Source organism: Canis aureus, chromosome 3, assembly GCF_053574225.1.
Source record: "Canis aureus isolate CA01 chromosome 3, VMU_Caureus_v.1.0, whole genome shotgun sequence".
In the NCBI taxonomy this organism is placed as follows: Eukaryota; Metazoa; Chordata; class Mammalia; order Carnivora; family Canidae; genus Canis; species Canis aureus.
The window spans coordinates 15,412,593-15,424,920 of record NC_135613.1 but is presented as its reverse complement, the minus strand read 5'-3'; the positions used below and the strand labels follow the sequence as shown (position 1 = coordinate 15,424,920).

General features: G+C 41.5%; 1 long non-coding RNA gene across 1 annotated transcript; it reads left to right on the top strand.

Moving 5' to 3' along the window:
• The first annotated feature begins 6,949 nt into the window (after positions 1–6,949).
• LOC144304897 (uncharacterized) lies at positions 6,950–11,892 on the top strand. Its single transcript, XR_013371886.1, has 4 exons — positions 6,950–7,239; positions 8,407–8,491; positions 8,691–8,819; positions 11,749–11,892. It is a non-coding gene; the product is annotated as an uncharacterized LOC144304897 (long non-coding RNA).
• The last annotated feature ends 436 nt before the right edge of the window (positions 11,893–12,328 follow it).

Sequence of the window (12,328 nt, the reverse complement as noted above, 5' to 3'; positions counted from 1 at the left end):
CTTATCTTTTGATAAGACCTTCTTCCTTGGGCAGCCTGGGTGGCTCAGTGGTTTAGCATCTGCCTTTGGCCCAGGGTGTGATCCTGGAGACCTGGGATCGAGTCCCACGTCAGGCTCCCTGCATAGAGCCTGTTTCTCCCTCTGTCTGTGTCTCTGCCTCTCTCCCTCTCTCTCTGAATAAATAAAAAATAACAATCTTAAAAAAAAAAAAAGACCTTCTTCCTCAACATATTTTCTGTTGTTTGATTACCTGCTTGTATGGTGTAGAAGAATCCACTGCCCCTCCCCAAGCTATTAGGGTTTTTAGTATGGAATTAAGGTTGTTAATAAGACTTTGGTAAGCTTTTATACAGGTAGGTTATCAGAAATAATTACACTGATTCTTTGCTTTCTTATTTGTTTGCTTTTCTCTTAGAGGTTTCTTGATTTTACTCCACTTATTAAAATCTATACTCAACAGACTTATGAAAGCTTCTGCTTATGAGGGGGACTCATCTTTAGCCTGAAATCAGCTAAGCAAACTCTCTTCCGACCACACTGATTGCAGAATGCAACGCATAATTAAGTGTTTACAGAAAAAGCCAGCAAACAGGGCCTAGAGGAGTATGTCGGAGCAGCTCTTGTTGCCATAGCAACACCCTATGAGCCTTGCAGAAAAATGAACGCATTCGCAGGATCACTGATGCAAAATGATAAAGCCACAACTAACAAGAACACAAAATCAACTACATCATTATGTTCAAGGCATTAAAAATTTAATATCTCAGCTTTTCACGTCGGCTTTCAATAATCCTAATTCATTTTTGGTTGTTTTTAAGTCGCTTAAGTGGAAGACAACTGACGGCTGATGAGTAAACTTCATGATGGCAAGTCTTGACATTATTTACACAGTATTGTAGAACAAATTTTGTAAGCAATTAGGAAAATGCAGTTTAATAAATGACGGCAGGTTTTACTAGCCATGATGCCAGACTACACTCACTCACTGATGAACCAGTGTTTATTCTTTGTTGAAATGAAAAGCCACTCCGAACCACTTTGGGCAACATTCCTTGTCTTTTGAGAAGTGTGCTCTGGAGGTTAGTGGTCTTGGGAGGAGGCAGGTTGGGTTGACAAAGCTACTAGTTTTCTGAGGATGTACATTCACTGTTCACTGTAAGTTCTCCTAGAGTCTGGGTCCGTGACCTTGTCTCAGGTGCTTAAGGCAGGACAGGAAGCCTCAGCTACCTCTGCTAGGTAGGTCATCGTTCTCCCCGTTACTCGGTTTTCCAATTGGGTGGCCAGGCAAGCTCATTTACTTGGCTGACTCAGTGACCTCGCCATCCATTATAAGTAATCAGAATATATAAGTAAAAAAAGCAAATCAGCTCAGTCGCAACCAGTCAGTGTAGACAGGAGGACCAAATGTAAAAGAAAGTATGCAAATTCATGGAGGAGAGCCTTGAAAAAGCACTTTACCAGGGTGTCTGGGTGGCTCAGGTGGTTAAGTGTCTGCCTTTTGCTCAGATCATGATCCCAGGATCCTAGGATGGAGGCCTGCATTGAGCCTTGTATTGGGCTTCCTGCTTAGCAGAGAGTCAGCTTCTCTCTCTCTCTCCCTCTCCCTCTGTCCCTTCCCACCACTTGTTTTCTCTCTCAAATAAATAAAATAATTTTAAAAAGCACTTACCTTTATTTTCTCATCTCTGTGTTTGGGAGATTTATACTTGTAGGCTGCATATTCATAAACATATTGCTGAATAGTATTTGTGTATATGTAAGTATATTCATATATCCTTTGTAGAATAGTGACATCCATTAACTTATTCAGTGACTATGATTTGCCACACACTTTGCTGGACTGTTTTATATTTATTGTATGTAATTATCCTAATGACTCAGCAGTGTATTTGATCCCCTTTTCCATATGGGGAAACTGAGTTTCAGAAAGGCTAAATGATTTGACCAAGAGTTGCAAGTGGTCCATGAGGATCCTAATCAAATTTGGCCTTAAAAAATAGCGGTTTTCCATGAATGTGTGGGTGTTCAAATGCACACCTGTAGCACGTCTCCTGGTTCTGTAGTCTCCCATGGCCCCATCATGGAAGATGCTGGTCAACGCAGCACCAAGGATTACTGCAGCCTTACAAACCCCTTTATTTTCTGACTGGATCACATGTGGTAAAATGCTGTTTCCATGCCATGGTTTGCTCCCTGTCTAAGGATTCCAAAGAGGCTTCCCGTGGCTTTTGTTCATTCACCCAAAAGAGACCAAAGAGGTGGATAGTGTTCAGGCAAGCTGGAGCTGTTGGTAATGGGTGTTGTGCTGAAACCAGCCTCCCTTAGACAAGAATCTCCCTGGATGCCAGTTCTGAAATTATAGGGTCCACGAAGATTTGAAGAAATTGGAGGAGTATGTGTGTGTGTGTGTGTGTGTGTGTGTGTGCATGTGGGCATGTACAATAGATAGATTCATGCCATTTATTATCTTTGGCTTTCATGATCTTGTTTTTTATAGTCTCTCAATAAATGGCTATAATTTGGAGGTTGGTTTGATAACCTGAGATTGTTATATAGATGTGAGCCCAAGCGCCCTGGGGATGTGACATGCATATGAGAGCCCATAGCAGGAGATACTGCATTTTTAGGAGAGCCCATAGCAGGAGATATTGCATTTATAAGCAAGAGACGTCAGCCTCCATACTCATATTCATAAGGACTTTAGTAAATATATGCAATAAATGTTAGAATGGTGATGTAACAAAATAGCAACTTTGGGATTTATGTAGATTATTTCATTTAATCCTTACACCACTGGATTTAGATAAGGAAACTGATGCTTGGTGAAATCTGGTAACTAGACTGACCCACAAAGCTGATGAGATAGAACAGGCAGCCTTGTTTTAGAGCTTGCAGCCTCCTTTGGACTCTGGTTTAAGTCAATGCTAGGTTCAGTTCCTACTTATTTTTGAAGAAAATAAAAAATTACCTAGACAGAGATCGAGTCTTTCATTATCTACATTTTATAACAGGCTTCAGTTATTTGAGATTAAGACCACGATGATACACTCAACAGGCAGGCATGTTCTATGTTCATAGATTTATTCATTGATCCATAGACTATTATTGAATATGTACAATGAAGCAAAGTCCATGCTGAGTACTAAGCAGACCAAGGTTGGCAAAATATAGTTTCTTGAGAGAAGCTAGGAAATTATACAGTAGCAAAAGGCACACACTGTATGAAAAGGGGGCTTGATTCAGGTTTAGGGGTGGGGTTGGAGTTCATGATAGTAGTGTGGAGTCAATCAGGGAAGCCAGAAAGTTGCTATGAACAGTAAGGAAGTGTGCAAAGGTTGGGAGTGTATTTGCGTGACAATTTAAGTATATAATTGCTGGATTCTTTGCTAAGAGGCCTAATATTCCCTTTTTGACCTCTCCCCACCTGTGGAGCAACAGCAAAGTTTGAAGCAGCTTAAAACCAGAAAGCCTCCAATGGATTAAAGATAGTTGAAATTCCCAACATTGTGGAGTTAATGCAACAACTGAAAAACTCACACTCCTGTTAATGTGTCTTATTAAAAATAAGGAAGGGAATGTAAAATGGTACAGCCACTTTGAAAAACTGACCATTCCTTAAAAAGTTACAAGTATAAGGAAAGTGAAACAAAGTGGAAAAAAAAAAAGTGAAACAACAACTGAACCTATGACCCAACAATTCCATTCCCTTGCATCCTCCAAGAGAAGTGAAAACATATGTTCATGCAAAGATAGTAGCCTGATTTGCAACTGTCGGAAAGTGGAAACAACCCACATGCCCATCAGCCTACACAACAGGTGCTACCTCTATACAATGGAACACTACTGGCTGATACAGAGGAACAAGGTTCTGTTCCTTGCTACAACATGGATGACCCTCAAAGTCATAAGCCAAATGAAAGAAGCCAGACACAAACACGTTTTTGTATGTTCCCATGTAGATATGTCCAGGGAAAGCAGACCTGTCGAGACAGAAATAAGATTAGGGATTTCCTGGGTCTGGGAATGGGAATGAAGAGTTGAGCGCAAGCTGATACAGGGTGCGTGAACCTTTCGGGGCAATAGAATGTTGGACAACTGAATTGGAGTGATGAATGCACAATTCTGAACATTCCCTAAAAAAAAAAAAAATCATTGAATTGTAAACTTAAATGAATTGTATAGTATATAAATTATATCTTTAAAAAACTTTAAAAAAAATGACCAATAGCCTGCTAAATTTTCTGTTTAGGTTAGCTGAGGTATCTGAAGTGTCATCTTAAATATTATATAGCAGGCGTCCTGGCCATACACTCTTTTATTTGTTCACTTATTTGTATTGTAGCATACACTATAACCCAATCCTACATTAGTTTCAGGTGTATAACAGTGATTTGACAAGTCGAATTATGCTGTGCTACCAGCTGTGTATGCCATATGTATAGCTATCACCTGTCACCATACAACGCTATTATAATACCATTAACTATATTCCCTATGCTGGGCTGTCCTCTCTTTTAAACATAGCTTTGAAAGCTGTTCCAATCTTTGGCTTGGGAAAAAAAACAACACAGACTTTAAAGATGGCTCAGGGAGTTAGTAAGTCATTGAAGCTGAAATTTTCTCCATGTTAGTTAATATTAAAAGATCTGTGATTTACAGATGTTTTCCACTAAACCTGAACTTCTTGTCAGCATTTCAGATTCTGTAGGACTTTCTGGGCATATGATAGAGCAATTAGTGCTGACAGCCCCTTTCCATAATTGTGCTATATCCAAGGCAGGCCCTGGAAATAAATGGCATTGCTCAACCAACAGCGATGAATTAACCAAGACACGACTGCGTTATTTTGGGGGGAATGTATCAAATTAACATTTCACATCTCTTTCAATGAGCTCTGGGACTAAAATTTATGGGAAGGAAACATTGGAAAAAATCAAGTTTCCTTGAATTCCAGTTCTCTGTATTAAGCCAACTTTTCTTAGATAAGCACTGAAGAGTCAGTCGAGAAATATAATTCTGGGAGAGGAATTGAGATTAGCCCAACTCATTCTCAGGAATGGAGGCAGGCAGGCATTATCTGAAATTGTTGGCTGAAATTTTCACCCCCTAGGAGAGCTGGGTCCCTTGTTCTCTGTTTCCATAGCGATTAGGAACAAACAGGTTTGTGGTTGAGTTCTGGCTCTACTACATCTTACTGAGTCCTTTTAATCCTCAGTTTTTCCATCAGCAAAATGGAAATAATAATTGTATCTGCTCCAGAGGGCTATGGTGAAGTGTTACAAAGATAACCCCTATATAAAGTTTAGTCCAAAATAGGTCTCCTAAAACATAGACTATTAGTAAGAGTAGTTGTGGCATCCTGTAGAACCTACTCTCAGAGGTAGGAACAGTTTTATAATTATAGATTAAAATGTGTTAGATCTAGAATGTGTTAGAATGCGAACTCTTGTGTCCTCAGTGTCAAACACAGTGCCAGGCACATTGTCCTGGGTTAAAAAATATTCCTCTAGTAATTGAGCTGAATCGTGCCTCATTGGGTAGATGAGGCATCAAGCTCAGACATGGTGGATGGTTTTTCTGGGCTACTCAGCTGGTCAGTGGTAGAGCTATTGATAGAACCTTGTAGCCCTGGCCGTTCCTCTGGGGCAGATGGCCCATTTAGTGTCACAGACTGAAGACCATTCTGGAAAAGAGCTGGGTGGTGGGGTCATGAAATCTTGACCAGCTGCAGCTGGGGGGGGGTGGGGTGGGGAGACTTGTGTTTTTAACTGAACCTCATGGTTGATCGTCTGAACCATTGTCTCCGTAGTTCTTTGAACCACCTCCCCAAACCCCACTTTTCACTGTGCCTACCCAGCAAAAACCACAACTCCAGGTTAGTGTTAAATTTGTCTTAACCCCAGGTTCCTGAGCTTTGTGGTCGAAAAACACGCGATGGATAGGATGTCATCATTACAACTGTATGGATTCCAGGGCTTAAGGAAGCTCCCAGGACATAGTAGACACTTGAGAGAGGGTGTGAGTGAGTGAATGCATGAACCAATCCTGGTTCAAATAAGGAGCCATAGTTGTCTTTGGTCAGTTTTTCTCCCATCCCCAAAGTCCTCGAGCACAGTAATAGAGAACAGCTGTGTGCTCACTTTCTGGAGTTCACATCCCAGTGCCACCATTGCCATCAGCACATTGTTGGGCATAATCTCCCTGTGGCTTTGTGACCTCATCTGGATAACGGGTATGATGGGAGGAGTTAATGGGTTAACTCATGTACAGTGCTTTGCATGTAGCCTTATGGCACACCCATAAATATTATCTTATTATTATTACTACGACTACAACCACCCCAACCTCTGACTCTCAAGCATGGTAAGCTCTTGCCTTCTACTTGAAGGACCGACTTGGAGCCGCTTGGTGGGAATGGTCTCACATTCTAAATTCCATTCCCAGTTTATAAACTGGGAAGATATACTCCGATTTATATTTTAGCAAGATTAGGACTTTGAGAGAGTTACTTCAGGATAGGTGAGAGAGCTAGTATCACAGAATTTCAAGGAGAAATAAAATCCGGGCGGTCATCTAGGATAATGCCTTCACCATAGGGGACACTGAAACCCTATAGTGTAAACTCAGACCAGTGGTTTTTCTCTTTGTCACGCAAGTGTCTGATTTAAGCTGTGATTGCCCAGGCATCCACTTCAAAGAGGCACCCACTTCAGATGCACTAGACTATCTCAAATAAACATAGTGCCAGCCCCAGGACTAGATAAAAACCAGGCCACCCCACCCCCAGCCCCCAGGCTCCTTTGTTTTAGAGATCTTGGTTGATTTCAGGGATCTTTAACCGCCCATGTGGGCCACCTGTTTTTCCTCTTCTTGCAAATTAAACTCTGGCTCTTATATTTTATTTTTTAAATATTTTATTTATTTATTCATAGAGACAGAGAGAGAGAGAGGCAGAGACACAGGCAGAGGGAGAAGCAGGCATCATACAGAGAGCCTGACGTGGGACTCGATCCAGGGTCTCCAGGATCACACCCTGGGCTGCAGGCGGCGCTAAACCGCTGTGCCACCGGGGCTGCCCTGGCTCTTATATTTTAAATTCACCAGTGAAAAGTGAGCCCGAGAAACCCAAGGCCCCCACCCTCCACCCCAGTAAAAGCAGAATCCCAGAGCTGGTCTCTCTCTCTCTCTACCTGTGAGCTTGCTGTGTGGCCCCACTGGGCTGTGTAACTTCCAGGACTTGTAAGTAATCTTTTTTTCTAAGTTTCTTGATGATTATTGCTGAGGGTGTCCTGCGATCTTTTTAAGAACCCCAAGTGCTGGTCCAGCCCCAACATGGCTGAGGTTAGGCAGTGACCTGCACAAACCAGACCCATAGGTAAAGTGACTGACTTCTCACCAGCACTAGGACCCAGGCACATGGGCTCTCAGCCCAGAGGATTTCTCATGCTGTCAGGCACACAGCACACAGGCAGTGATTTATTCTGTGCTTTAATCTGCCTCGGTGCTGGTAAATCTGGGCCCTCCTGTCTCCCTTGGTTATTCCTAGCAGGAGAGGAATGGGCTGCATTGTGCACTCCTGCCCTCTGCTGACGGATGCACATATTGACGCAAGGAAGGTGCTCGAGAAGGCCACCCTTCAGCAAGCCGGACTAAGCGATTCTCTAAGGGGAGAAGGCAATCCTTGGGTCCTTGAGGGGTTAGGGGTGTAAGGTGGTCCCTGGGAATCCAGGGGGTAAAGACAACTGCTTTTATTAAAGGACCAGAGGCCAAGCAGGGGGAGTGTTAGTGTTTCAAATGGAATATTGGAAAGGCCTCTACTGCAGCCGCCACAGCTCACTCCTTACTAGGTCTCAGACTCCCGGACTATTGCCAAGAAGCATCTTGCAGGAATCCTGGTCTTTTCTAGTTGTGAGTCTGTGGACACTTAGAAATCGGTTCACAAATATCTGGAAGGGTGAATGCAAAGAATAAAGAAGGGATTTAAAAAATAGCTACACAGTTTATAGAAAAGATGTGGTTAGGTTAGGCTATGCCTGGTTGTAGCTATGAGTGTTCCTGTTACTATGTCAAAGGAGAGAGCTTTGGGCTGCCTCCCCAGGACCCCCGTGGTTCTCCATCACAACACCCATCTTGCTTACTGAGTTCCTTACTCTTTCTTGGAAGCTCCAGGAGGACAGAGCCTGTGTTTACCTGATTTAATACTCTATCCCCAGAATCTGCCAACAGTGCCCTGTATACATGAGACGCTTACTAATTAGTTATTGACTGGCCAATACAAAACCCTGTTGACTGCCCCTAAGTCATGTTGGTAGTTTACCGATGCAAAGTTCCTTTACGTTTTAGTTTAAGTACATGAAGTGTGGGTTATTATATCGCAATTGTTGATTAGACTGTTTATTATCACAGCCAAAGAATCCAAGGGACCAAATATGTGAATTGATCTTTAACACTGGCAGCGTTGAGCCTACCATTTGCTTAAAGGTGTGACCATGTGAGTAATAAAGATTAACTCGATTATCTGTGATCCACACAAAATGTGTGCTTTTGTTAACTAGGGTTTGATACTGGGTACGGCACTTACCAGCTGTGAGGATTTAGGGAAGTTATTTACATTCTAAGCTTCTGTTTGTGCATCTGTTAAGTGAAGATATAAATAGTAACTATTACATGTTTTTTTTTTCTTCCTGAAGAATAAATAAGTTATGTATTTCGTTTACCTGGTACCATGGCTGACATGTGGAAGATGCTTAGTAAATATGAGAAAGTATTATTACTGCTGGAAGAAGAAAGGGGAAGATAAAGAGTTATGGTTGTTTCAGGTACAATCGATAATTCAAAAATCCTTGTTATGTTGGGTATTACATTTCTTTCCTTCCTTAATTAATTAATTAATAACCAAATTATAGCTTTTAACTTCTTAGATGATCTAGTTGGAGAAATGGCTTTTAAAAAATAGCATTTCCTGGGGTGCCTGGCTGGCTCAGTCAGTGGAGCATGTGACTCTTGATCTCAGGGTCATGAGTTTGAGCCCCACGTTGTGGGTAGAGTTTACGTAATTTAAAAAAAACATTTCTTTTACATAATTAAAAAAATAACATTTCTTTTTTTCTTATTTCAAAAAGTAATGTATTCTCACTATGGAGAAATCAGAAAAGATAGAAAATATAGAAAAACACCAAAGGAAGAAAAGTTACCATGAACCCCACCACTCAGGGTTAACCTATAACCTATAACCTTTGAGGCATTTATATTTTATAAAGCTCACTAATATCACTCTGCTTTGTAACTTGTTCTTTTTTATTTTGTATCATGACTCTTCTCCCATAACAGCAAAAACCAAATTTAGGGGACTGTTTAAAAGCTGCGTAGTATCCCTTTCTATGGACCCACCATAGCAGGGGTAAAGAGAGTTCCCTGTTGCCGGACATTGGGTAGTTCTAAACATACTGCATAGCAATGCGAGTTATATCCATCTTCCTGGTGACAACATCTTGGCACATGTTCTTAACCGTTTATTGGGGAGTAACTCTTTTAGCAGCGAAGTTGCTAGTTTAACAGGTACAATCAGCATCTGGGAGGATAATTTTCTCCAATACAGTTTAATTCTCAGAAACAAGTCACAGATCCCCACCAAATTTCAAAAATGGTGAAAGATAAAGAAAGGTCTTGCATCCAAACTCCAAATTCTGGGTTTCCTTAACTTTCCTGACTCTTGGTCCATTCACCTGACCTCTGCTATCCATTCTCCGCCCTTCTAAGAGATTTCTGGACCCAGTGGTGTGCTGGTAAATGTTTAACAGCTGGCCCTAGGAAGGGTGAGGGAAGCCCAGCTTTATAGCATTTGGCAATTTCAGTGGTGTCAACAATCCCACCGCTGCCAATTTCAAGCTACCAACATGGTATCACTGACCGGGGAGTTGGGTGAAGTGCACAATCCGCTCTCAAGAGCTGGGATGAGCAGACTTCAGCACACCACTGTGGCTGTCAGTGGAGAGCCAATACAGCCCCCAGGTCCTCCTTCCTTCCCCAAGGGAGCTATGAAGTTCAAGAGAAAGGACACTCTTTTTATTCCTCTTTACTTTTGGTCTTCCTTTATTTATAGCCTTGAGAAGACCGTATTTGGATTTCAGGTGCAAAAGAAGGCACCCCACTGCCTGTTCCCACCACCACTCTCCCTCCCCCAAATATTTTCATCTTGTTGTAGAGAGTTTATGCTTCAGGGAGATATACATACTTTCTTTTTATGATTACTGGTGAAAAATAGCTTAATGCCTAATTATGGTAATAATGACTAAAATCTGCTTATACTAAAATGAAAAGGACTACTGTAAGATTCTTCTTTAGATTGTGGCAAATAGAAAATAGATGGTGTCAGATGTCAGGAACATGCTTTTGCATCAGTTATTTCATTTCATAAATTAAAAAATTAAAATACAGAGAGGTCCCCTAGAATGCTGATTATATTTCAGTATTTTTAAACAAGTATTTCCTGAGCATCCCTGCTTAATAAGGGTTCATATTGGGTGCAGAGATGGATACAAACTAGCACTTCCAGGTGCTAAGAACTGTGCTGAACAATTTACATATATTACCCAAGTGGCTTAGCCTTCCTAATAAGCGTGCAGGGAAGGTTATGTTCATCCCCTTCCCACAGAAAAAGGAAACAGATGTTTAGGACCAAACCCATCTCACTGATGACCAGCTCCAGGTCTTCTGAGTCACTCTGTTAATCTGCTGGGACTGCCATTATAAAGTACCACAGCCTGGGAGGCTTACACAACAGAAATGTATTTTCTCACAGTTCTCGAGGCTAGAAGTCCAAGATCAAGGTTTCACAGGGTTGACTCCTGGTGGTGAGTTTCTTCCGGGCTTGTAGATGGCCACCTTCTCCCCATGTCCTCACGTGGCAAGGAGAGAGTGAGAGAAGGAGAGAGGGAGAGAGAGAAGGAGAGAGGGAGGGGATGAGAGACAATGAGAGAGAGAGAGAGAGAGGGAGATCTCGATTTCTCTTCCTCTTATAAGGATCATATGGATTAGGGCTCTACCCTTATGACCTCATTTAGCTTTAATTACCTCCTAAAGATCTTATCTCCAAGTATGGTCACCTTGGGGTTATGGCTTCCCTATGTGAATTGCAAGGGGCGGAGGGCACAGTTCAGTCCATAGCACACTCTAACATGCTTCTTTCCCTTTAACAGTTCCAAACATAGATAGATGATAGACAGACAGATTTCTATATTTCTATATAATATGTTATGTATTATATCTATGCATATATATAGATATAAAACTGGAAACAGGGAACATACGAGCTGTGTGTGCCCGAAGGTCACCATCCTTTGTGGTGCATATGATTGAGAAGGTGAGCTTTAGTCAAATGTTCAGGGATAGTAGTAAAACAAAGGACCAATTTATCCCCTAACATAGATGGATCACAAATGCACTATACTGAGTGAATGAAGTCAGACTAAAAGATTCAATATGCATGATTCCATTTACATGACATTGTGGAAAGGTGACACTGTAGGAACAGGACAGATCAGTGGTTTGTTGATCCTCAGGGACTGTGAGTTGGGGATGGTAGGAGGAGTGGGTTTCGAAAGAGCAGGAGGGAATTTGGGGGATGATGGAACCATTCCATACCTTGACTGTGATGGTGGGTTATACAACTGTGCGCATTTGTCAAAACTGTTGGAACTATGCCATAAATAGTTTTTTGATTTTTAATGATATGTAAATTTTGCTTAGGGAATGTCTGGGATCTTTCATCTTTGTGAAGTCTGGTGTCCACGGCTATGCATCCATCCATCCATCCATCCATCCATCCATCCATCCATCCATATATCTTCCTCCTTGGATGTACATTAGAGAAACTCTTCATATAGAATTTATTTCACAGTAAACATAAACCTCCTTTTCCCTTTGTCTGTGACCTTATTGTGTCTTCATTGATTTCTCTGTCTAGGAAGCAGGCTTGGTCCTGGGCCTTTCATTTATGTTGTATGGCATTTTATACACAACAATCCCGAGAGACCGTTACAGTTATCTCCAGTTGCCTGATAAAGAAACTGAGTCTCATGTTTTCTTCAAATGACCCGAGTGTGCTCACAGAAGTGGCAAAATGGTAGAGCAGCATTTCGACCCTGGTAGACTGATACGACAGATGTTTAGTTATGGCTTCCGGATTAATTTGTCTCATTAAATATTTCCAGGTTTTCATTTGATGGCTCAATATCAACTGGAATACTAAACAAAAACGTTAACTCAAGGGGCCTAAACTATAGGAGAATTTACTGGTTTGTGAATTTCAAAGGCCATAGGCTTTTGT